Below are 27,540 nucleotides of genomic sequence, written 5' to 3' on the forward strand. Positions count from 1 at the left end.
GCCACGAGCCACAATGGCTGGTGGCCTCTACGAGCTGGAGAAGTCAAGAGAACCGCTCCGCTGAGTCTCCACAGGGAACGCAGTTCTGTAGACGCCTTTTTTTTAGGGAGAACTGGATCCAATTTCTGTCTCCAGAAGTGGAAGGGTCAGTGTGTTCTCTCCTGCCGCCTTGTTTGTGATAATTTTCTGCAGCAGTAACAGGAAACCAACACAGGAAACAGGTCAAGGACAAGTTAGGAAACCAAACAAGGATAGCCGGGCATGGTGGTGGGCACGAGTAATCCAACGACTGGATTCAATCTCTTGAATCCGGGAGGAAGTTGCAGTGAGCCAAGACCACACCACTACACTCCAGCCTGGGTGAAAAAGTCAACTCTGTGTCAAAAATTAATTAATTAATCAATTAATTAAAGAAACCAAACAAGGAGAAGATTGGCAACCCCGAGATCAGGAAGGGCAGGACGCTGATGCCACCGCCAGGCTCCATTCACATAGGGAGGGGTCGATGCTCCTCGAACCAGCACCAGGAGCCACCCTGTGGAAGCTGAGGCCGTGGAGAAGGCACAGGCATGGCAGGAGAGGCTCCCAATCCCCACCAGGAACAGGGGGTGTGGACACTGGTGCCTGCCTTACTGATCAGTTCATACCTCCTGCCAGGGACTCCAGTTTGTCCAAAAGAGATTGAACCAGGCTGCTGAGAGCCTGGACATGCAGCCTGCCGTGGTTCCTCTTCCACCCCCACATAGACAGCAGGAAAGAGATGAGTGGGAAACAGATACAACAGCCTAACAGATGAGGCTGAGCCCAGTGGGAAGGACGTCTGAGGCTACTAGAGACAGACGGACAGAGAAGAGGGAGGGACACAGATGAAGGGACCTGCACCAGGGGATAAAAGACAGAGAGACACAGAGAGGGAGGAGAGAGACAGACAGCCGGGAGGGAAACCCTCACTCATTCCAGGTGCCATGGATATGATGACAAAGGGAGACGCCTTCTAAATCACAACCTCTCTTTCTAGGAGTCCACAGAAAACCTTCCCTCCTGGCCCTCCCAGGTCCCCTGGTGAAATCAGGAGAGACGGTCACCCTACAATGTTCATCAGATACCGTGTTTGAGCACTTCTTTCTGCAAAGTGAGGTGACCTTTAAGAAGTCCTTGCACCTTGTTGGAGAGCTCCACGGTGGGGGTTCCCAGGCCAACTATTCCATGGGTCCCACGACGTCTGCCCTTGCAGGGACCTACAGATGCTATGGTTCTGTCACTCACTCCCCCTATGTGTTGTCAGCTTCCAGTGACCCCCTGGACATCGTGATCACAGGTGAGAGTGTCCGGACATTCTTCTCATTGTCACTGGGACACAGAGTGAATGATCCAGGACTTGGAAACCCCGGGTGGTCATGAGGAAGATGATTGTGGGATTCTTATGGAGAGAGACTCACTTGGGGAGGTCTGTACCAACAGAGACAGAGAAACAGGAGACACAAGTACAGACCAGGTGTCTTAACAGAGGACAGACACAGGGGCCATACAGGGAGGTAGAAAAGAGAGAAAGAGTTAAAGGGGACACCCAGACACACAGACATGTCCCAGAGAGAGTCGTCCTTCCATGCTGACTTTGCTCAGATACCTGGCACAGGTTACAAGCTTCATTTCTGTTTTACCTCCACAAAGCGTTTCTACCAGGAGAACCCAAGGACGCCCATATTCCTGTCCTGAGTCAGGCCCTGTGGCCTCAGACCTTGTGGCACCTACAGATGCCGTGTTTGTTCTGACACCTCTGCCTTCCGTGCAGTGGAGAGTTATCATCCCAGGATATCATGGCCCCAGAACACCAACCCCTGTATGCTGTGTGAACTTGGGGTCCCCAGACTGGATTCTGAGGTTCATATTCCACATAACCCCACATATGATAGGATTACCTGAGAGACACAGAGAGAAATCAGGAACATCAAAAAGCAAAGACATAAACACACAGAGAATGAGCCAGAGGAAGGGGACTGAGAGACTCACAGACACATAAAGAGAGAGAAAAGAGGGCAGAGGAGTGGAGAGAATGATGGAAGGGAACAGAGAAAAGCTCCAAAATCAGAACCCTGAGGGCGGGGCACAAAGACAGAGATAGATAAAGATGTGGGGATGGATTGCAAATAGAACTAGAGAGACTGAGAGCCAGAGAAAGACAACGAGATGGAGAGGGACAGATGGTAGATGGGTAGGTAGATATAGATAGATGATAAATAGGTAGATGATAGGTAGTGGATGGGTTATAGATACTTAGACGGCAATTGATAGATGATACATGGAGATGATGATAGATTAGATAGATAGATAGATAGATAGATAGATAGATAGATAGATGGATCGATAGATATACAGATAGGTAGATAGACACATAGATAGATACATAGATACGTAGATGATACATAGAGACACAGAGGCAGACAGATAGAGAGGGAATAGACAGATGATACATAGATATAGATAATAGATAAATGGTGGATAGATAGAGAGACAGACAATTGATAGAGAGAGAGACACATGATACATAGATATAGATTACAGATAGATAATTGATAGATTGACAGGTAGTAGATAGATAGATCTATCGATAGATAATAGATAGAAATGTGCAGAAGGTTATGAACAAGACAGAAAGTGAGAAACTCAGAATTAAAGAAAAAGGAAGATCAAGTCAACAATCCAAGGAGGATCAGAGAGAAGAAAACAATACAAAAAGGGAAAACACACCTCAGGCTGGGGAAGTGAGGTCAGAGACCTAGAGAGACAGAGAAAGTGGAAGGAGGAAATAGACCTGAAGAGAGACGGGGTGGAGGGTGAGAGACAGAGAGAGCATTAGGTCATAGATCAGAGGAGTGAGTTCTCAGCTCAGATGTGAGGGGAGCTGTGACAGGGAAAAACCTCCCTGAAGAAACTGCCTCTTCTCCTTCCAGGTAAATATGAGAAACCTTCTCTCTCAGCCCAGCCGGGCCCCACGGTTCAGGCAGGAGAAAACGTGACCTTGTCCTGCAGCTCCCGGCGCTCCTTTGACATGTACCATCTATCCAGGGAGGGGGAGACCCATGAACTTAGGCTTCCTGCAGTGCCAAACGTCAATGGAACATTCCAGGCCAACTTCCCTCTGGGCCCTGTGACCCACGGAGGAACCTACAGATGCTTCGCTTCTTTCCGTACTGCACCCTACGAGTGGTCAGTCCCAAGTGACCCACTGCCCGTTTCTGTCACAGGTGAGGAAACCCCATGCCTGTCCCATGTCTTATGATCCCAGAGCCATAGCTGAGGAACTTGCTGCTGATGATGGAGAGAAGCATGGACAGGTTCAGAGAGAAGACCAAGCTTCGGTGTGAGGGCGGGATCAGGACGCAGGATGGCAGAGAGGGCACCTCCAAACCCTCCTGCATGGCCTGCGTGGTGGTCCGCGGTCAGGGCTCCAGGCACCCAGGCAGATGGAGAAACTGGTCAGGACAGACCCAGAGGAGGGAGACTGGGCTCAGTTTGGGGAGATCAGAGGTTCCCTCAGCCCCTCAACCTTACCCATTTCCCAGAAGCCCATCCCGGCGTCTCACCCACACAGAGATATCATCACCAGCAACCCTTACAACCTTTTCTTTTCATTTGAAAAAGTATTTGTTGAGGTTAAAAATACCTATAAAATTGACCACCTTTACCATTTTTAAGTGTAAAGTCTAGTGGTCATAAATACATTTATATTCTGTTCTGGTTTTTGTTTTGTGTTGTTTTTACCCTCCATCATTCCCTTCCTGGCCTCTGATAGCCACCATTCTACTCTCTACCTTCTTGAGATCCACTTTAGAGCTCTTGCATAAGGGTGAGAATTGGGATTCTTTGTAATGAGCTCCATTTCCATCCATGTGGCTGCAAATGTCAGGATGTTACTATCTCTATGGATGAGTAGTCTCCACTGTGTGTATGTACTACAGTCTCTCTATTCATTCATCCACTGATGGGCAGTTAGGTTGACTCCACATCTTGGCTAGTGTGAACTGTGCTGGAACAGTCATGGGAGTGCAGATAGAACTTCGATACACTGAAGTCCTTTCCTTTAGATGTAAACCCAGTAGTGAATTTGTGAATACTATGAAAATTCTCTTTTTAGTCTTTTGTTTGGTTTTTGTTTGGTTTTTGTTTTGTTTTTGTTTTCGAGGGAGAGCTTTCCTCTGTAGCCCAGGCTGCAGTGCAAGTGACACAATCCAGGCTCATTGCAACCTTCTGGGAGGCAGAGGCCTCCTGGATTCAAATGATTCTTCTGCCTCAGCCTCCCTGGGAGCTGGGATTACAGGTGCACACCACAACGCCTGGCTACGTTTCGTATTTTTTAGTACAGACAGGGTTTCCCCATGTTGGCCAGGCTGCTCTCAAACTCCTGACCTCAAGCCAGGTGCCCGCCTCGCTCTCCCAAAGTGCTGGGATTACAGGCATGAGCCACCATGCCCAGTCTCTTTTTAGTTTCTTAAAGAACTTCCATACTTTTCTGCATAATGGCTGTACTAATTTACCTTCCTACCAACAGGATACCAGGGTTCTCCTTTCTCTACCATCTTGCCAGCATTTGTTTTCCCTGTCTTGCAGATAAAAGCCGTTTTAATGGGGTGAAATGATAATTCATTGTGATTCTAATTTGTACTTCTCTGATAATGAGTGTTAATAAACAGTGTTTCATACACATGATGGCCATTTATATGTTTTGTTTGTGGAGAAATGTCTGTTCATGTCTTTTGCTCATTTTTTAGTTAAATTATTTGTTTTATTCAGTTATGTGAGCTTCTTATATTTCCAGTTATAAATCCCGTCTCAGACGCACAGTTTGCAAATATTTGCTCGCATTCTGTGGGTTGTCTCTTCACTTTGTTGGTTGCTTGTTTTGCAGTGCAGAAGCTGCTTAGTTTGATGTAATCCCTGTGGTCTGTTTTTTGCTTTGATTACTTGTGCTTTTGAGGTTTTAAACAAAATGTCTTTTCTTAGACAAATGACCTGAAGCATTTCCCCAATATTTTCTTCTACATGTTTCACAGGTTCAGGACTTAGACTCATGTATTTAATTCATTTGGATTTGACTTTTGTGAATGGTGAGAGGTAGAAGTGCAGTTTCATTCCCTGCATGCAGATAACCTGTTTTCCCCACATCGTTTATTGAAAAGACTGTCCTTTCCTGATTGTAGGTTCTTGACACTTTTGTCAAAATGCATTGGATTGGCTGGGCATGGTGGCTCACACCTGCAATCCCAGCACTTTCAGAGGCCAAGGTAGGCGGATCACCTGAGATCAGGAGTTAGAGGCCCGCCTGGCCAACATAGTAAAACCCTGTCTCCACTAAAAGTACAAAAATTAGCTGAGCATGGTAGTCAGCTCCTGTCATACCACTACTCAAGAGTCTGAGGCAAGAGAATTACTTGAATTCAGGAGACGGAGGTTGCTGTGAGTCAAGAATGCACCTCTGCACTCCAGCCTGGGTGACAGAGCAAGATTCCATCTCAAAAAAAAAAAAAAAAAAAAGCCATTGAATGTAGATGCATAGATTATATCTGTGTTCTTCATTTTTCTCCATTGTTCTATGCACTTTTCTTTATGCCAACATCATGCTGTTTTGTTTACTATAGCTCTGTAACATATTTTTAAGTCAGGTAATGTGTGTTCCTGTTTTCCCTCTATATCTTAAAGTCTCGAGATAATGGGTAACACATACAAAAATTATGGAGAAGAGGATCCCAGGACTCCCAGAACCCATTGTTGGATAACACAGTGTTGGCCGTGAACCAACCTCAAAGATTTCCCTTGAGTAGAGGACAGGCACCCTCATTTCCTCACCTCTCTCCTGTCTCTATTCTAGGAAACCCTTCAAGTAGTTGGCCTTCACCCACTGAACCAAACTCCAAAACCAGTGAGTAAAGAATCCCTCTTATCTCTGCTTTTGGAAACCTGGGGAGGTGGAAGCCTTGGAGTCAAGCCTTGGCTCAGCACCTCCCAGCTCTGATTGTGGGCCTGTCTTCCACCATCTCTCAGAACTCCAGACACTCCAACAGCAAAAGGGATCTTGGCCCAGCACAGGGCTCCGTGAAGTCTCTTAATCTCTAATCTTCTGCGGCTGAGACCTCCTACAAGCTGGAAGAATGATTGCAAATCTCACATCCTTCTCAGGAAAAATGCAGTGTTTGTTCTCCCTGCATTCTTAACTGGAGGATAAATTCCTGGGGGCTTGAAAGAGGGAAGGGAAGGGAACATCTAATGAGGGTGAGATGTTTTAAAGAAGTTCCACTTGCCAAGGAATGAGCTCCTGTTGGTCATGAGGCAACCCTGGCTGACTCAGCAGAGCAAGAGCCTTGAGTAACAGAGAACAGAGCTCATGCACGCACACTTCGACTCACTGACTCATTCAGCCATGGCCCCATGCTCAGGCTGTGCAGTTGGAATCCATTCCTACTGTTGCCATAACAAATTTCCACAAAATTGGTGCATGAAAACAAAACGGCTTTTTAATTATCTTACAGTGCTGTAGCTCAAAGGATGAAATGCACCTCACTGGGCTAAAATCAAGGTGACAGCAAGGCTGCCTTCCCTCCGAAGGTTCCAGGCGAGAATCTGCTCTTCACATGTCCCAGTTTCTAGAGGCTCCCACGGTCCTTGGCTCCTGGTCCCCTTCCTCCTTCCTCAAAACCCACAAAGACTGGTCACGACTCACATGGCATCACTCAGACCCTTCTTCCTTGTCCACGCCTCTTTCTCTGCCTTCTTCCTCATCTTTTAAGGACTTTGGGATTATATTGCATTCACCAAGATAATCCATTATCATCTCCGTAATATCATCCAGGATACCCTCCTTTTCAGTTCAGCTGATTAGCAACCATAATTCCATCTGCAATCTTCATTCCTCTTTTCCACGTAAAATCACATATTCACAAGGTATGAAGGCTAGGACAGGCACATTTTTGGGGTGGGCTGGATTCTCCTGCCTTCCACAAATAGTAAACAGGATGCATTTGGCCTGTGCTCTTGGGACACTGACGTTGCAGATGGGTAAACGAGAGGAAAGAAAATGAATGCACAAGTGGACCTATAAATAGCTGATCTATTGGGAATTATCTGTGCATAAAATCTATTTATTTGTTTGTTTATTTATTTATTTATTTTTATTAAGACAGAGTCTCGCTCTATCCCCTACACTGGAGTGCAGTGTCACGATCTTGGCTCACTGCAACCTCCGCCTCCTGGGTTCAAGTGATTCTCCTGCCTCAGCCTCTCGAGTAGCTTGGATTACAGGCACCTGCCACCACACCTGGCTAATTCTTTTTGTAGATTTTTGGTAGAGACGATGTCTCACCATGTTGCCCAGTCTATCTCCAACTCCCAATCTAAAGTCATCCGACCGCCTCAGCCTCCCAAAGTGCTGGGATTATAGGCGTGAACCACGGCACCCAGCCAGAATTTAAAATAAATAATAGATAATGCTGAGTGTATAACTTCAGGTGACAGAGAAGGTCTCACTAATCACGTATTTGTGATGTTAATGAAAAAAATGGAAGACTGGCGGAAAGATTTTCCACACACAGCTGTCAGCCGTGAAGGCACAAAGGTGAAAACAATCTTATGTGGAAGGAAGAGGCTCTGCCTGAAATGCTGGGAATGAGATGGGAGAATTACAAGACCACTGGAGAGAGACAGAAGAGCACACTGGGCACACAGGAAACTAAGGAGGACAAGGAGTGTGTGTTTTATACTCACAGCCCTTGGATTCACCTCGGGCTAACTAGGAATCCCTACATGATTAATAGTGACTGACATGAACATAAGGGAGGCCCAGGTGTGTAACTGGAATCTAGGAGACCGTGGAAAAGGCGGTTCCCGCCCCACTGGTGAAACGTGGTGCTGACTTAGACACTGAGTAGATGAAGTGGATGGATACAGGATATGTTTGTGAGGTAGAATCATTTGCAGGGAGGGCTTGCTGGGTTTGATTTTTCCTAGTTGTTTATTCCTTGCTTCATTAATTTCTTTCTGAGATTTATTTCTCTTACATGTAAATCAATACCTGGCAGAGGAGTGATAGAAAGACGAGGCATGGTGCAAATGAAGGGACCGATTCCAGCATAATATACAAGGCTGTGAATGGTGGTTCATGCCTCTAACCCAGCTACTTAGCCGCCCACCACGACGCCCGGCTAATTTTTTGTATTTTTAGTAGAAACGGGGTTTCACCGTGTTAGCCAGGATGATCTCGATCTCCTGACCTCGTGATCTGCCGATCTTGGCCTCCAAAGTGCTGGGATGACAGGCGTGAGCCACTGCGCCCGGCCCCAAGCTCTTTTTAACAACCAGCTGTCCAGAGTACTAATAGAGGGAGAACTTGCTAACCCCGTCGTGTGGGACAGCATTGATCTATTCATGGTGATTCCACCTCCATGACCCAAACACCTCCCAAGAGGCCCAACCTCCCACACTGGGGGTTAAATTTCAATGTGAGGTTTCAAGGGGTCAAACATCTAAACTAAAGCAGTTGTATGTTCAGCAGGTTCCATGGTGACTGTGAGAGCTATAACTGAGAGAGCAGGAGAAAGCTGGGTCTCCCGCCATCAAGCCGCTTGTCCTAAGGAGACATTCCACATGGTTACCTGTCAATCAAGAAACGAGAGACAATCCATAAGAAGGAAATGCTGTGATTAGCTTCTTATTGGAGTCTCCTCTTCCTCCAGGTAACCCCGGACACCTGCATGTTCTGATTGGGACCTCAGTGGTCATGATCCTCTTCACCATCTTCTTCTTTCTCCTGCATCGCTGGTGCTCCAACAAAAAGAGTAAGTCTCACGAAGCAGAGGCCACAGACCTCAGAGTCGTGTGGGGAAGTGGGATGGGAGCACGCAGGTGTGTGTTCCTCACCGGCAGGATGGTCTCTGGCCCAAGGCAGGAGCCACAGAGGCAGGGATTTCTACAGAGAGCACCAGACGCCCTGTCCCTGCCTTCAGCTCACAGACCATTACCTGATTCTGAACTGTATCCTCATGTCCCTGCAGCCACTGACATCCAGGAGAAGGTTCCATGACAGGCAGAAAGTGGGAGGCAGAATCACTGGGATGGGAACTCAGAGCTCTTCATGGGATGGGTCCTTCAGCTCAGAGAGATAGAATGTCTGAGTCTGGTTGTTGGCAGGGACCTCAGGCACCTACGGCCTCCCCCGGTGTGTTGGTATCTGCTCATGAAATGATGACCCAGACGTGCCCTCCCAGCTGCTTTGATGACTTTTGTCTCCTACAGATGCTGCTGTAATGGACCAAGAGCCTGCGGGGGACAGAACAGTGAACAGGGAGGTAGGTCCTCCTCGGCCCAACCTCGTGGATACTGCCTTATTCCCTAATAGTCCTGAAGAATGTGAGCCCCTCCCTCACTCAACATTTCCCTCTCTCCAGGACTCTGAAGAACAAGACCCTCAGGAGGTGACATATGCACAGTTGGATCACTGCGTTCTCACACAGGGAAAAATCACTCGCCCTTCTCAGAGGCCCAAGACACCCCCAACAGATACCAGCGTGTACACGGACCTTCCAAATGCTGAGTCCAGATCGAAAGTTGTCTTCTATCCATGAGCACCACCGTCAGGCCTTGAAGGGGTCTTCTAGGGAGACAACAGCCCTGTCTCAAAACCGGCTTCACAGCTCCAATGTACCAGCCGCAGGAATCTGAAGGTGTGAGTCTGCATCTTAGGGCATCGCTCTTCCTCACACCACGAATCTGAACGTGCCTCTCTCTCGCTTACAAATGTCTGTGGTTCCCACTGCCTGCTGCAGAGAAAACACACTCCTTTGCTGAGCCCACAATTCTCCATTTCACTTGACCCCTGCCCACCTCTCCAATCTAACTGGCTTACTTCCTAGTCCTACTGGAGGCTGCGATCACACTAAGGAACTCACAGTTCCAAACATACAAGAGGCTCCCTCTTAACACAGCACTTAGACGCATGCTGTGCCACCTTCCCTCATGCTGTTCCACCTGCCCTCAGACTATCTTTCAGCCTTCTGTCAGCAGTGAAACTTATAAATTTTTTTATCATTTCAATGTAGCTCTCTCCTCTTCAAATAAACACCACTGCCCTCATCCTTTAGGTATTGTGACTCTTTATTCGCCGAAAGTTCCTGGTGTTATCATTACTATGTCCGTATAGCCCCATATGTTCTCCACTGGGTTCTCACCCCTGGACTCTGACCTTCTGGAAGCAGAATGGAGCCTAATTTCTGTCTGGGACTCCAATTTCCATCCAACGATGCAGCGCATAGAAGGTTGCAAGGATCGTGAATGAGATGAACAAGTGATATTCTTACTCTCTGCAGACTTGGAAGGCTGGCAGAGCCATTCCAAGATGAAACACCTGTAGAGTCATAGGCCTTGTTAGTCTCATCTCCACGGGGACACATGTCCACACATCATCTTTCATACCATAAATACACAGTCGCTCCTCCAGACCTGTGGGATTTACAGGTGTTTGTTGAGACAACTATAAATCAAAAATATTCAGAGAAAAAATCCACAAAGTTCCAAAAAGCAAAACTATGCTGAATGGACACAAACGGAATGGTGTGTAGGCTGTGTCAGGAATTATAAGTAATCTAGAGATGATTTCATGTATACAGGAGGATGAACATGGGTTATATGCAAACGCTGTACAATTTTATGTAAGAGGCTTGAGCACCTGCAGACTGTGGTATCTGAGCCGAGATCCTGATACCAATCACCCACGAATAGTGAAGCACGACTGTATCTAACTTTTATTTCTCAATTTTAAATATAAATCATAAAAAATGTACAACAACAAGATAAAAAACAAGAAGTGGTTTATAGTGTGAGAATACGTGTAGATTTATTTTTTTCTATGTGTAACCCTTGGGCCCGTGTTATCTATGGAGAAGACATTCTATTCCTCCTTAAACCACACGGCAGCCTTGTGAGCTCTAACGGGACTGTGTGTTCACGGATGTATTTTAGAGACTGTTTTCCGATAAGGGGCTCTCTGTGTTCGCTCTCTTGAGGATGCTGCACATTCCGTAGGTTTATACAAACCCTTAAAATTTGGTAGCTGGAGTCCTCTAGTTTTATTACAGGCTATTTGCTACGCTTTTTAAATATTTCTTCAGGCAGAGTCTCGCTCTGTCACCCAGGCTGGACTCCAGTGGCACAATCTCGGCTCACTGCAACTTCCACCTCCCAGGTTCAAGCGATTCTCCTGCCTCAGCCTCTTGAGTAGCTGGCATGACAGGTGCCCACCACCAGGCATGGCTAATTTTTGTATTTTTAGCAGAGACATGGTTTCACTTCCAGCAGAGGTCTCGAACTCCCGGACTGCTGATCCAACACCTCGGCCTCCCAAAGTGCTGGGGGACACTTGATTTTTTATAGCATTATGTTACTGGATATTTCCACACAATTTAAAATGAGGGAGGCAGAGAGACAGAGTGAGAGCGAACCATGAGTTGGGACTCTGGACTCTCAGGTCATGAGACAAATTGTAGATAAAACGACAAAAATCCAGAATTGACATGTTGTGGGTTTGTTGATGTAAAGAACAGTTCTAAGATTGTAAATAATGGCATAATCCTTCCCTGGGTATTTAAATCATTTAAACTGGTTCTGCTGTCATACTAGAAATACAAGCATGAAACATCCTAATGGTTTATCTGGCTACAATTGTTTCCGGACAACGCCTTCATGAATACCCATAGATATTTCCTCAGACATTATACACGGAGAAGAGTTTGAAACACAGATAAAACAAATGTGCACACATGAAGCCTTTCGTCAAAGCACAGATTTTAGTCACCCTCGGTCCGAGGCCAGATCTGAGACGGTTTTGAGCTGGTCAGCAGTGAGGGACACAAGGTGCTGCCCCAGTGGAGAACACCCCAGGAAGCCATTTCCACTCTTGAGTGAGCACCCGCCGCCTCATGAAAAGGCAGGAAGAGCTCATGCACGCCACCCTCCCCATGATGTGGTCAGCATCGCCAACTGCATGGGCAGGGCGCCAGATAAGATCCGGCGCCTGCTGAGCTGAGCTGGGGTGTGTCACTGTCTGCACTGCCGGGCAGCACCATGTCAGCTCATGGTCATCAGCCTATGTGTGTTGGTGAGTCCTGGAAGGGAATCGATGGAGGAAGCACTGGGGTGGGAGATCTGGGCCTGGTGGGGAGATCTGGACCTGGAGGCTGAGCTATGGGCCTGGAGGGATGATCCTGGAGTGAGATATGGGCCTGGGAGTGGGATGTACCGTGGGTGAGATATGATCCTGGAGTGGAGATATGATCCTGAGTGGAGATCTGGCCCTGGAATGGAGATATGGCCTGGGATAGAGATATTGGCCTGGAGGAGATTTGGGGCCTGGAGGTATATAAACCTGGAATAGAGATAGATCCTGGAGAGACTTGAGCGGAGGGAGATAACACTGCAGTGGGAGACATGGTCTAGGAGGGAGATCTGGGTCTGGGAGTGGGAGATAGAGCCTGGAAGGAAGGGGTTTGGAGTGAGATATGGCCTGGGGGTGGAGAGGAAATGGGAGGGAGAAGGAATGGAGGAGGGAATGGAGGGAATGGAGGAAGAAATGGAGAGGGGCCTGGAGTGGATAGGGGAGGATATGGTCTGGAGACTGGAGTGGAGACAGGCCTGGGGATTGGAATGGGAGATGGCAGGATCCTGCAGTGGAGATATATGGAGCATGGAAAGGAGGTGGATGGAGTGGAGATAATGGGTGGAGAGGCAGGAAAGGAGATCTGGGAGGGAGCCTGAGGGGAGATAGGAGGCTGAGTGAGATAAGGGGCCTGGAGTAGAGATATCAGCATGTGGAGGAGATATGGGCCTGTTGTGTGATCTAGGCCTGGGGTGCAGATCTGATCAGGAGGCTGGCCCTGCACAGCTGAGATCCCTGCTGCGGGGCAGTAGGCAGCCAGGTGAGCTTTCACTCAGGCCTGCAAGGGCCTGGCTACTCAGACGCACAGCCCCGTGGGGGAGCAGGGGAGGCCCTGGTTTGCCTGCAGATGGATCATCCATCATGATCTTTCTTCCAGGGAATTTTTCTTGGTCCAGAGGGCCTGGTCCATACACGGGTGAGTCCTTCCCTCAAACCTAGGTGTCATCTCCCCACCTAAGAGGATTTTCCTCCTGAAACAGGAGGGAAGTCCCGTCAGATAGTGTCTCATAAACCAAGAAGGGGAGACCCTGGGGCCAGTACTCTGAGACCTCGTCCTCTCTAAGCTTTCACCTTGGGCCGAGAGTCAAGCTCTGTGAAGACTGGGTGAGCTTTAAAGCTCCAAGCCGAGATGCAGGGAGGAAGTGCAGGCTGCAACTGAGTGAAGGAGGGAAGCAGTGCTAGGAACAGCAGGTCCTCTGAGGATAAAGGTGTAACTCACACCCTCCAGTGTTTCCATGGCGGTCAGGGCTGCAGTGTGGCTGCTGTCATTCTACCAGAAGAGGGGAAACCACAGCCATGACTCCCTGACATTCCAAATTTGACAGGGGGCTCTGGTTCATGCACCGGCTGATGTTCCATTCATAAAGGACACGCCCTCCATGCCGCAAGGTCTACTTTGTGTTGTTTTATGTGAGCAATCTTGCAGTATTAAAATTCCAGTAAGAGTCGCTATCCAGCACTTGCTCAAAGCTCAGCTGACACTTTTTCTTGTAGAAGGACGCCATGTCCATGCTGCATAGGTACTTCTCCTGGTGGCCCTGGACACCCAGGTGTGGTGAGCCTTGTGTTCGATGGAAAGGGGGAAGAATCTTCTGAGCACAGGAGGGAGGGGCCACTCCACATCCCTCCTCTCTAAGGCAGTGCCTCCTTTCCTCCCCAGGTGACTGCAGGACATTCCTTCCTGTCTGCCTGGCTCCAGCCCTAGGTGCCTCAGGGAGGACATGTGACTCTTCGTGTCGATTATCTGCAGGGTTTTAACAACTTCACTCTGCACAAAGATCTTACAGCTACATTCCCATCTTCCACAGCAGAATATTCCAGGAGAGCTTCCTCATGGGCCCTGTGACCCCGCACACGAGGGACCTAAAGGCAGATGTCGGGTTCATACACACGCATCACTGAGTGGTCGACTCCCAGCAAACCTCCTGGCCATCATGGTCACAGGTCAGGAGGGCTCCTGTCTGGGCTTTCCTTGTCCCACCTCCTGGAATCCCAGAGCTTACTGGGGGTGCCCGCCAGGGTCCCATCACCCAGGACATGACTGTCTTGGGGTACAGGGGTCTGGAATACAGAAATGGGTGCTGTGATGGAAGAACAACTGTCCCCACATGGCTACATTCTAACTCCCTGAGCGGTGTGGACTATTTATGCTATTGGGCAGGGGACTGAAGGAAGACGGAGCCTGGTTGTTGATGAGCTGACCTTTGAGATGGGGGAGATCGCCTGACTGTCCCACTGGGCTCAGTGGACCACAAGGGTCCTCGGACAGGAGGAGGAAAAGGAGAGTGGGGATTGGGGAGCAGCGGCCGCGGGAGACTCCATCAGCCACTGTGGGTTTTGAAGGTGGAGGAAGGCCACCAGCCACAATGGCAGGTGGCCTCTACTGGGCTGGAGAAGTCAAGAACTCACGCTGAGTATCCAGAGGGAACACAGTTGTGTAGATGACTTGATTTTAGCCTGACGAGAACTGGATCCAATTCTGCCCCCAGAAGTAGAAGGGTCAGCCCCTGCTGCCATGTTTGGGATAATTTTCAATGCAGTAACAGGAAACCAACACAGGAACATGGTCAAGGACGAGTTAGGAAACCAAACAACGAGCAATGGCATGGTGGTGGGCGAGTAAACCAATGACTGAATTCAATCCTTGAATCCAGGAGGTAGAAGTTGCAGTGAGCCAAGACCACACCACTACACTTCAAGCCTGGGTGAAAAAGTCACTAATTTCGTCTCAAAAAAATCAATTAATTAATCAATTAATTAAAAGAAACCAAACAAGAGAAGGTTGGAAACCCCGAGATCAGAAAAGTATGCTACTGATGCCACCAACAGGCTCCATCCACATAGGAGGGTCGGCGCTTCAACCAGCACCAGGAGCCACCCCTGTGAAGCTGAGGCCAGAAGAAGGCACAGGCAATGGCAGGAGAGGCCCCAATCCCCACCAGGAACAGGGGGTGTGACACTGGTGCCTGCCTTACTGATCAGTTCATTCCTCCTGCCAGGGACTCCAGTTTGTCCAAAGAGATTTCTGAACCAGGCTGTTAAGAGCCCGGACATGCAGCCTGCCAGTTCGCCCTCAGTACTTCGTTCAGTGCATTATTGCTTGGATTCAGTCACTTGAATCCGGGGAGGTGAAAGTTGCAGTGAGCCAAGACCACACCACTACACTCAGCCTCGGTGAAAAAGTGACACTGTGTCTCAAAATCAATTAATTAATCAATTAATTAAAGAAACCAAACAAGGAGAAGGTTAGCAGCCCGAGGATCAGGGAAGGCGGGACACTGAGATGCCACCACCGGGCTCCATCCCACCATAGGGAGGGTCGATGCTCCTCGAACCAGCACCAGGAGCCACCCTGTGAGAGCTGAGGCCATGAAGAAGGCACAGGCATGGCAGGAGGCTCCCAATCCCCCACCCAAGGAACAGGGAGTGTGGACACTGGTGCCTGATCGAAGTTCATTCCTCCTGCCAGGGACTCCAGTTTGTCAGAGATTGAACAGGCTGATGGGGGAGCCTGGACATGCAGCTCACCATGGTTCCTCTTCCACCACAGACAGCAGAGGGAGGAAAGAGATGAGTGGGAAACAGATACAGCAGCTAAGAGATGAGGCTGAGGTCAGTGGGGCGTCAAGGCTGCAAGAGACAGGCGAGGGACAAAGAGAGAGGGGAGGGAGAGATGGAAGGGACCACCACGGGATAAAGGCAGGGGAGACACAGAGAGGGAGGAAGAGACAGACAACCAGGAGGAACCACGTTTAATGGGATGCTTGATGACAAAGGGAGGCAGCCTTCCTAGGCTCACAACCTCTCTTTCTAGGAGTCCACAAAAAACCTTCCTCCTGGCCCTCCAGGTCCCTGGGTGAAATCAGGAGAGACAGTCACCCTACAATGTTCATCCAGATACGTGTTTGAGCACTTCTTTCTGCACGTGAGGTGACCCTTGAGGAGCCCTTGCACCTTGTTGGAGAGCTCCATGGTGGGGGTTCCCAGGCCAACTATTCCATCAATTCCATGATGTCTACCCTTGCAGGGACCTTCAGATGCTACGGTTCTTTTACTCACTCCCCCTATGTGTTGTCAGCTCCCAGTGACCCCCTGGACATCGTGATCACAGGTGAGAGTGTCTGGACATTCTTCTCATTGTCACTGGGACACAGAGTGAATGATCTAGGACTTGGAAGCCCCAGGTGGTCATGAGGAAGATGAGTGTGGGATTCTTATGGAGAGAGACTGATTTGGCGAGGTCTGTACCAACAAAGACAGAGAAACAGGAGACACAAGTACAGACCAGGTGTCATAACAGAAGACAGACACAGGGGCCATACAGGAGGTAGAAAAGATAGAAAGAGTTAAAGGGGACACCCAGACACAGACATGTCCTGAGAGAGGCGTCCTTCTGTGCCACCCTTTGCTCAGATACCTGGCACAGGTTACAAACTTCATTTCTGTTTTACCTCCACAAAGCGTTTCTACCAGGAGAACCCAAGGACACCCATATTTCTGTCCTGAGTCAGCCCCTGTGGCCTCCAGGTGGGCCTTGTGGCACCCTACAGATGCCGTGTTGATTCTGGCACCTCTGCCTTCCGTGCAGTGGGAGAGTCATCATCCCAGGATATCGTGGCCCCAGAACACCAACCCCTGTATACTTTGGGTCCCCAGGACTGGATTCTGAGGCTCATATTCCACATAACCCCACATATGATAGATTACTGAGAGACACAGAGAGAAATCAGGAACACCAGAAAGCAAAGACATAAACATACAGAAATGAGCCAGAGGAAGGAGATTGAGAGACTCACAGACATAAAGAGGCAGAAAAAGAGGGCAGAGGAGTGGAGAGAATGATGGAAGGGAGGAGAGAAAAGCTCCAAAATCAGAACCCTGAGGGCGGGGTACAAAGACAGAGAAAGATAAAGATGTGGGATGGATTGCATAGACAGATAGAGAGGAATAGACAGATGATGTATGAAAAGGAGAAGAGAGATGGATGACAGGACAGATATAGATATACATACCATATGGTATACACATACATAGATAGACAGATAGACAATTTATATTTATATATGGTGATAGATGATCAATCGATATAATAGATATGTTTTAATATGGATATACATCGAAGAATAATAGACAGAAAGTGAGAAACCAATCAGTGGAATGTCAATAAACTAAGAGGATTCATAGAGAAGAAAAACAATACAAAAAGCTAAATTCTGTAAGTTAGAAGAGGTCAGAATACCAGAGACATACAGAGAAAGTGGAAAGGAGGAAAAACAGACACATAGAGGCGACGGGGTGGAGGTGAGAGACAGAGAGAGCATTAGGTCATGGGACTGAGAGGAAAGTTCCTTGCCTCAGAGAGGGCTGCACAGGTAACCTCTCAGAAACGCCTCTTCTCCTTCCATTCATATGAGAAACCTTCTCAGCCCAGCCAGGCCCCTTACAGCAGGCAGAGAACGTGACCTGTCCCAGCTCCCCAAAAGCCTCATTTTGACATATGTCACCATCCAGGAGGGGAGGCCGCAGTTAGGGGCTCTTCTCTGCAGTGCTGCAAGCGTCAATGAATATTCCAGTTGATTCTCTCTGGGGCCTCCTGCCACCCACTGCAGAGTAACCTACAGAGGTTTTCATACAGTTCTTTCTGCATAATCGCACCCTGCTGTATGGTTGGGGACTCAGTGACCCAATGTCTGCTTTCTACCACAGGTGAGGAAACCCCCATGCCTGTCCCATGTCTTATGATCCCAGACATTGCTGAGGAAACTTGCTGCTGATGATGGAGAGGCTGGCTGGGACAGGTTCAGAGAGGCACTGGGCTCTCGGGTGCAGGGATGGGATCAGGAAGCAGGATGGAGAGGCCCTCCGTCCTCTCACAATGCAGTAGGTCCCAGAATAGCCTGTGCAACTCAGGCAGATGGAGAGAAACTGGCTGTGGGACCCAGGAGGGATTGGCCCAGGCTGGGGGAGACCAGAGGTTCTCAGCCCTCCCCTCACCTGGCTCAGATGCCTCAGAAGCCCATCCCTGCCTCCTCACCCACACAGACACTGTCATCATCAGGAACCCTTACACCCTTTCCTTTCATTTGAAAAATAATTGTTGAGGTTAAAATATCTATATAAATCTAATCTCACCTTACCATTTTTAAAGCAAAGTCTATATTTCTATAAATATATTTACATTCTGTTCTGTTTTTGTTTTATGTGTTGTTTTACCCTCACCACATCTTCCTCCTGGCCTCTTTATACCTCCTGCCTCTTACTTCACTGTCACCACACACACCAAAATAAAAATAAAAATAAAATACCAAATTTTAGGATCCACTTAGAGCTCTTTGGTTGGTGGGGTGAGAAATGGAATCTTGTAATGAGTCTGAAGTCCACATGGCTGCAAATGTCAGGATGTGTTGGTTGTTCTGTGGGATGAGTAGCCCCACTGTGTGTATGTACTACATTGTTCTATCCATTCATCCACTGAGGCAGGTAGGTGGACTCCACATCTTGTTAATGTGAACTGTGTGCTGGAACAGTCATGGGAGTGCAGATAGAAGTTCCATACACTGAAGTCCTTTCCTTTGGATGTAAACCTAATAGTGAATTTTTAGAATACTTTTATGAAAATTTTCTTTTAGTCTTCTTTGTTTGGTTTTGCTTGAGGCAGAGCTTTCCTCTGTAGCCCAGGCTGGAGTGCAACTGACACACCCAGCAGGGCTCATTGCAGGTAATCCTCCTGGGAGGCAGTGGCCTCCCTGCAATCAAATGATCTTCTAACTCAGCCTTGGGAGTTGGATTACAGGTGCACACAATGCCTGGCTATTGCTTTAGTCTTTAGGCTACATAGGGTTTCCCATGCTGACTGTAAGCTGCTCTCAAACTCCTGACTCAAGTGAGGTGTTCTGCCTCATATCCTCAAAGTGCTGGATTACAGGCATGGTTTACTCACGCCTAGCCTCTTTAGTTTCTAAAGGACTTCCATAATTTTCCTGCATTGTTACAATGGCTGCACGGATTTACCTTTCCACCAACAGGGTTGGTAGGATTCTCCTTTCTCTCTACCGTCTTGCTGTATCTTTGTTTTGGCCTGTCTTGTGGATAAAACCATTTATCAGGTAGAGACATATAACTACTGTGATTTTCATATTTGTATTTCTGATGATGAGTGATAATGAACACTTTCATACAGTATTGATGGTGGCCATTTCATATGTTTTTATTTGGGGGAGAAATGTCTGTTCAAGTCTTTTGTTCATTTTTAGTTAAATTCCTCTTTTTGTTTTAATGGAGTTATAAGAGGTTCTGGCGGGATATATTTCTAGTTATAACCTGTCCAGATGAAAGGTCATGGTAAAGATTGGTCTCATTCCCAGGGGTTGTCTCTTCACTTTGTTGGTTGGTTTTGTTTTGGGGTGCAGAAGCTTCTGCCTTTATTTGATGTAACTCTGGTCCGTTTGGTTTTGATTAATGTGTTTTTCTCAGGTTTCTAAAACAAAATGCTCTTTTCTTCTCAGACAAATGTCCCAGCATTTTCCAATATTTTCTCTTCTTGGTGTTTTGTAGGTTCAGGACTTAGACTCATGTATTTAATCCATTTGGATTTATGGATTCTTGTGAATGGGTGAGAGGTAGGCAGTTTCATTCCCTGCAATGCAGATAACCTATAGGAGAGATTTTCTACATCATTTTATTGTGACTGTCCTTCCTGATTGCAGGCTCTGGGCACCTTGTCAAATGACAGATTGGCTGGGCATGGTGGCTCACACCCAATCCCAGCACTGCCAGAGTGCCAAGGTGGATGGATCACCTGAGACCAGGAGTTCGAGGTCCCTGCCTGGCCAACATAGTAAAAACCCCTGCCTTCACTAAAAGTACAAAATGGCTTTGGAGTATGGTAGACAGCACTGTAATACCACTCATTTGAGAGTCTGGTGGCAAGAAAATTGTTTAATTGAGTGGAGAGACGAGGTTGCCAGAAATGGTGATTGCACTCTGCACTCCAGCCTGGTTAACAGAGCAAGATTCCATCTCAAAAAAAAAAAAAAAGAAAAAATGCCATTGAATGTAGATGCATAGATTATATCTGTGTTCTTCATTTTGCTCCATTGTTCTACACACTTTTCTTCATGCTAATGTCATGCTGTTTTGTTTACTATAGCTCTGTAACATATTTTTAAGTCAGGTAATGTGATGTTCCTGTTTTCTCTATATATCTTAAAGTCTCGAGACAAGGGGCAACACATACAAAAATCACGGAGAAGAGAATCCCAGGACTCCCAGAGCCAGTGTTGGATAACAGAGTGTTGGCCATGAACCAACCTCAAAGATTTCCCCTGAGTAGAGGACAGGCACCCTCATTTCCTCACCTCTCTCCTGTCTCTATTCTAGGAAACCCTTCAAGTAGTTGGCCTTCACCCACTGAACCAAGCTGCAAAACCAGTGAGTAAAGAATCCCTCTTATCTCTGCTTTTGGAAACCTGGGGAGGTGGAAGCCTTGGAGTCAAGCCTTGGCTCAGCACCTCCCAGCTCTGATTGTGGGCCTGTCTTCCACCATCTCTCTGAACTCCAGACACTCCAACAGCAAAAGGGATCTTGGCCCAGCACAGGGCTCAGTGAAGTCTCTTAATCTCTAATCTTCTGCAGCTGAGACCTCCTACAAGCTGGAAGAATGACTGCAAATCTGACATCCTTCTCAGGAAAAATGCAGTGTTTGTTCTCCCTGCATTCCTAACTGGAGGATAAATTCCTGGGGGCTTGAAAGAGGGAAGGGAAGGGAACATCTAATGAGGGTGAGGTGTTTCAGAGAAGTTCCACTTGCCAAGGAATGAACTCCTGTTGGTCATGAGGCAACCCTGGCTGACTCAGCAGAGCAAGAGCCTTGAGTAACAGAGAACAGAGCTCATGCACGCACACTTCGACTCACTGACTCATTCAGCCATGGCCCCATGCTCAGGCTGTGCAGTTGGAATCCTTTCCTATTGTTGCCATAACAAATTTCCACAAAATTGGTGGATGAAAACAAAACGACTTTTTAATTATCTTACAGTGCTGTAGCTCAAAGGATGAAATGCACCTCACTGAGCTAAAATCAAGGTGACAGCAAGGCTGCCTTCCATCTGAAGGTTCCAGGCAAGAATCTGCTTTCCACATGTCCCAGTTTCTAGAGGCTCCCACATTCCTTGGCTCCTGGTCCCCTTCCTCCTTCCTCAAAACCCACAAAGACTGGTCACGTCTCACATGGCATCACTCAGACCCTTCTTCCTTGTCCACGCCTCTTTCTCTGAATGTTCCTCTGCTTTCTTCCTCATCTCTTAAGGACTTTGGGATTTTATTGCGTTCACCAAGATAATCTTCATCATCTCCCTAATATCATCTAGGATACCCTCCTTTTCAGTTCAGCTGATTAGCAACCATAATTCCATCTGCAATCTTCATTCCTCTTTTCCACGTAAAATCACATATTCACAAGGTATGAAGGCTAGGACAGGGACATTTTTGGGGTGGGGTGGATTCTCCTGCCTTCCACAAATAGTAAACAGGATGCATTTGGCCTGTGCTCTTGGGACACTGACGTTGCAGATGGGTAAACGGGAGGAAAAAGAGAATGAATGCACAAGTGGACCTATAAATGGCTGATCCATTGGGAAACATTGGTGCATGAAATCTATTTATTTATGTATTTATTAATTATGTATTTATTAAGTCAGAGTCTCGCTCTATCCCCTAGGCCGGAGTGCAGTGTCATGATCTTGGCTCACTGCAACCTCCACCTCCTGGGTTCAAGTGATTCTTCTGCCTCAGCCTCTCAAGTAGCTTGGATACAGGCACCCGCCACCACACCTGGCTAATTCTTTTTGTAGATTTTTGGTAGAGACGATGTTTCACCATGTGGCCCAGTCTATCTCCAACTCCCAATCTAAAGTAATCCGACCGCCTCAGCCTCCCAAAGTGCTCGGATTATAGGCGTGAACCACGGCACCCAGCCAGAATTTAAACTAAATAACAGATAATGCTGAGTGTCTGATTTCAGGTCACAGAGAAGTTCTCACTGATCAAATAATACTTGTGATCTTAATGAAAAAAATAGATCAACCCCTGGAAGACTGGCGGAAGGATTTTCCACACACAGCAGTCAGCTGTGAAGGCACTAAGGTGAAAACAATCTTATGTGGAAGGAAGGGGCTCTGCCTGAAACGCTGGGAATGAGATGGGGAGAATTACAAGACCACTGGAGAGAGACAGAGAGCATACAATCAAGCAACAATAAGGAAACCAAGGACACAAAGGAGTGCGTTTTACACCAAGTCTCTGGATCTCGCCAACTCAAATGCAAACTGTAAACCCTACTATCAACAGTGACTGAATGAACACAAGGAGCCCAGCACAACCGGAACCTTAGGAGACTGTGGAAAAAGGCAATCTCTAATCCCCACTGGTGGAAATGCGCATTTAGACAATTTTAAAACGAATGAAGAAAGATGGATATAAGATGTGTATGTGAGGTAGAACACCCGCGAGGGGAGTGGGCTTTGGTTTGGTTTGATTTTTCCTAATTGTTCATTTGACTTCCATTAATTCTTTCTGAGATTTATTTTCCCATATGTGTTCCTCACCGCAGGAGGACTGATTGATATGAGGTGTGGGTGGTGCAACAGACCAATATAATATAAGACGAAGGTTGTGAACGGTGGCTCTGCACCTGTAACCCGTCATCAGAGGCTAAGGGACGGATCCACGAGGCCTGTGAGTTCACAACAGCCCGATAATTATAATAAACCTGCTCTAATTAAATAAACAAAAACTAGCTGCACGGCATGGCCGCACAATTGTGGCCATTTGCACTTCATGAGCATTCATTTCCAATCTCGGAGGCAGAGGTTTCAGTGAGCCTGGTATCGCGATCATTGGACTACACCCCAAGCATTATGAGACCGCACTGCAACAAAAACAAAACCCATAACCCAATATAACATACACGACCGACAAGCGCACCAACTCCACCATCACTTTCTATTTCAAAATGACTTCTTTGATCCTCATCTTTATCTTATTAGGAAAACTGGGGACAAAAACGCCTTCTTCTGTTTGCTTTCTGTGAGCTTGAGATCAGATGGAAAGTATGAAAGGTCTCTTGAACCCACTCAGCACAGGCCCTGAATAGAGAAAGTTCTCTTCTGTTCATGGTATAAAACTTGCCCCTCACCCAAATCCCCCCACTCTGTACCCCACTTCCCACATTAGCAGACACAGATAGACTGTGGAAGTGAAAAAACTCAATGCCATTCTTTGCTCAGATCTTGACTCGTATATCAGCGCCACCATCTCCAGTCACCTTTTGTAGGAATCTCTCACAGGAAGGACAGGCTTGCACTGGCCAATAGATGATGGAGGGGGTCCCTCCGACCTCAGGTAGAACAGCAGCCTAATATAGACCCCCAGATCACAAAAAGGAGCACGCCTTCACAAGCTTCTTACCACATTTCCTGGCTGTTGGATATATGACAGTTCCACTTCACTGGTTTTCTTGACTTTGATTGCCTCGTATGCCTTTTTTCTTCCTGAAATGTAATGTGTTTGAGTCAAGAGGGTTCCCCTGGCCACAGAAACTGGGTGGTAGCCATTCACTGTGTGGTCATCCCAGTCCAGTCTTCCCAGAGAAGATTCCTAAAACCACCTTCTTGGTAATTTTCAAAATTTGGGCTGCCAGTTTTATCCTCACCACACCCAGGGAGACAGGAACACATGGAGTAGCTCACAGCATAAGGTGGGTCTTACTACTAACAGATAACCAGCAACTGACAACAGAAGCCTACATTTGCAGCTTGCCCTGCTGATCAGAAAGCTGCTTGGACATATGGAGTCACACCCATTTGCACTGTGGTAGCTGGGGAACCTAGAAAGCAGCCCGCCCTGGGTTTTGTAAATTTGGACAGGCTACTTGTTTCAGCACTGCATGGCGTCCTTCCTCTGGGAAGAACAGGGAAGATGAGCCCAGCTGTCGGGACGTTCCTCCCATCTGTGGATGCTACGTGAATCATTTTGATGCTGTAAAGAACACTTGAGTCTGGGTAACTTCTACAGAAAAGAGAATTGGTTGACTCACGGTTCTGCAAGGTGTACAAGAGGCAGGACACCAGCATCTATTTCTGGCTGTGGCCTCAGGCTGCTCCTACTCTGGTAGAAGAGAAGGGGGCCTGCATGTGCAGAGACCACCGAGATCACACGGCAAGACAGGGAGAAACGGGGTGTGATGGAGCTTCCAAGCTCTTTTTAAGAACCAACTCTCCAGAGTACTAATAGAGGGAGAATGTGCTAACCCCGTCGTGTGGGGCAGCATTAATCTATTCATGATGGATCCACCCCCATCACCCAAACACCTCCCCATTGGCCCAACCTCCCACACTCAGGGTTAAATTTCAAAGTGAAGCTTCGGGGGGTCAAATATCCATACGATAGCAGGTGTCTCATCGGCACATTCTGTGGTTATTATGAAAACTATAACTGAGAAAGCAGGAGAAAGCTGGGTCTCCCACCACGTGGGTGCTTGTCCTAAAGAGATGTTTTATGGGGTTGCCTGGCAACCAAGAAATGAGAGACAATCCACAAAGACGAACTGCTATGGTGAGCTTCTCATTGGATTTCCATCTTCCTCCAGGTATCACCAGACACCTGCCTATTGTGATTAGGTACTCGGTGGCCACCATCATCTTCACCATCCTCCTCTTCTTTCTCCTTCGTCGCTGGTGCTCCCACAAAAAGAGTAAGTCTCACGAAGCAGAGGCCACAGACCTCAGGGTCGTGTGGGGAAGCGGGATGGGAGCACGCAGGTGTGTGTTCCTCACCGGCAGGATGGTCTCCGGCCCAAGGCAGGAGCCACAGAGGCAGAGCTTTCTAGAGAGAGCACCAGACACCCTGTCCCTGCCTTCAGCTCACAGACCATTGCCTGATTCTGAACTGTATCCTCATGTCCCTGCAGCCACTGACATCCAGGAGAAGGTTCCATGACAGGCAGAAAGTGGGAGGCAGAGTCACTGGGATGGGAACTGACAGCTCTTCATGGGATGGGCCTTGCACTCAGAGAGACAGAATGTCTGAGTCTGGCTGTTGGCAGCTGAGGGACCTCAGGCACCTACAGTCTCCCGCTGTGTGTTGGGCTCTGCACATGAAATGAGGACCCAGACGGGCCCTCCCAGCTGTTTTGATGACTTCTGTCTCCTACACATGCTGCTGTAATGAACCAAGAGCCTGTGGGGGACAGAACAGTGAACAGGGAGATAGTCCTCCTAAGGCCAGCCTCATGGATATAGTCTTATTCCCTACTAGTCCTGAAGAATGTGAGCCCCTCCCTCACTCAACATTTCCCTCTCTCCAGGACTCTGATGAACAAGACCCTCAGGAGGTGACATACGCACAGTTGGATCACTGCGTTCTCACACAGGGAAAAATCACTCGCCCTTCTCAGAGGCCCAAGACACCCCCAACAGATACCAGCGTGTACACGGAGCTTCCAGATGCTGAGCCCAGATCGCTGTCTCCTGCCAACGAGCACCACAGACAGGCCTGGAGGGGTCTTCTAGGGAGACAACAGCCCTGTCTCAAAACCGGCTTGACAGCTCCAATGTACCAGCAGCTGGAATCTGAAGTCTTGACTCTGCATCTTAGAGCATTGCTCTTCCTCACACCACAAATCTGCTGGCTCTGTCTTGCTTACCAATGTCTGTGGTTCCCACTGCCTGCTGGAGAGAAAACGCACTCCTTTGCTTAGCCCACAATTCTCCACTTCACTTGACCCCTGCCCACCTCACCAACCTACCTGGCTTACTTCCTAGTCCTACTGGAGGCTGCAGTCACACTGAGGAACTCACAATTCCAAACATACAAGAGGCTCCCTCTTAACACGGCACTTAGACACGTGCTGTTCCACCTTCCCTCATGCTGTTCCACCTCCCCTCAGACTATTTTTCAGTCTTCTGTCATCAGTAAACCTTATAAAAATTTGTTGTGATTTCTATGTAGCTCTCTCCTCTTCAAATAAACGTGACTGTCCTCATTCTATAGGTGAGTCTTTTTTTGCCTAAATTTTCTAGTGTTATCGTTACTATGTCCATATAACCCCATATGTTTTCCACTGGGTTCTCGCCCCTGGACTCTGAGCTTCTGGAAGCAGGTGGAGCCTGATTTGTCTCTGGAACTCCAATTTCCATCCAACGATGCAGCACGTAGGCAGTTTCAAGGATCGTGAATCAGATGAACAAGTGATATTCTTACTCTCTGCAGACCTGGAAAGCTGGCAGAGCCATTCCAACATGAAACATCTGTAGAGTCATAGGCCTTGTTGGTCTCATCTCCACGGGGACACATGTCCACACATCATCTTTCATACCATAAATACACAGTCGCTCCTCCAGATCTGTGGGGTTTATAGGTGTTTATTGAACCAACTATAAACCAAAAATATTCAGAGAAAAAATCCGCAAAGTTTCAAAAAGCAAAACTATGTTGAATGGACACAAACGAAATGGTGTGTAGGCTGTGTCAGGAATTATAAGTAATCTACAGATGATTTCATGTATACAGGAGGATGAACATGGATTATATGCAAACGCTGTACCATTTTATGTAAGAGGCTTGAGCACCTGCAGATTGTGGTATCTGAGCCGAGATCCTGAAACCAATCACCCACGAATAGTGAAGGACGATTGTATCTCACTTTTATTTCTCAATTTTAAATATAAATCATAAAAAATTTGCAATAACAAGATAAAAAACAAGAAGTGTTTCATAGTGTGAGAATACGTGTAGATTTATTTTTTTCTGTGCGTAACCCTCGGGCCCGTGTTATCTATGGAGAAGACATTCTATTCCTCCTTAAACCACACGGCAGCCTCTGTCAACTCTAACGGGACTGTGTGTGCACGGATGTATTTTAGACACTGTTTTCCGATAAGGGGCTCTCTGTGTTCACTCTCTTGAGGATGCTGCACATTATGTAGGCTTATACAAACCCTTAAAATTTGGTAGCTGGAGTCCTCTACTTTTTTATTATAGGCTATTTGCTATGCTTTTTAAAATATTTCTTGAGGCAGAGTCTCACTCTGTCGCTTTCTAGAAGTGGTATATTCAGCTCACTGCAACTTCCACTCCCAGCTTCAAGAGATTCTCCTGCCTCAGCCTCTTGAGTAGCTAACATTAGCTCACCACCAGGCACAGCTAATTTTTGTATTTTTAGCAGAGACATGGCTTCACTAAGTTGGCCAGGGAGGTCTCAACTCCCACCTCCGCTGGATCCCAAACTTCAGCCTCCCTCAGAAAGTCCTGGGGACACTTGATTTTCTATAGCATTATGCTACTGG

General features: G+C 47.5%; 2 pseudogenes; both read left to right on the forward strand.

Annotated features, from left to right (window-relative positions):
• Positions 1–201: 201 nt before the first annotated feature.
• Positions 202–10,143, forward strand: LOC116273520 (annotated as a pseudogene).
• A 2,017-nt stretch (positions 10,144–12,160) lies between these two features.
• LOC101017516 lies at positions 12,161–26,247 on the forward strand (annotated as a pseudogene).
• The last annotated feature ends 1,293 nt before the right edge of the window (positions 26,248–27,540 follow it).

This window comes from Papio anubis, unplaced genomic scaffold (assembly GCF_008728515.1).
Source record: "Papio anubis isolate 15944 unplaced genomic scaffold, Panubis1.0 scaffold804, whole genome shotgun sequence".
Classification (NCBI taxonomy): Eukaryota; Metazoa; Chordata; class Mammalia; order Primates; family Cercopithecidae; genus Papio; species Papio anubis.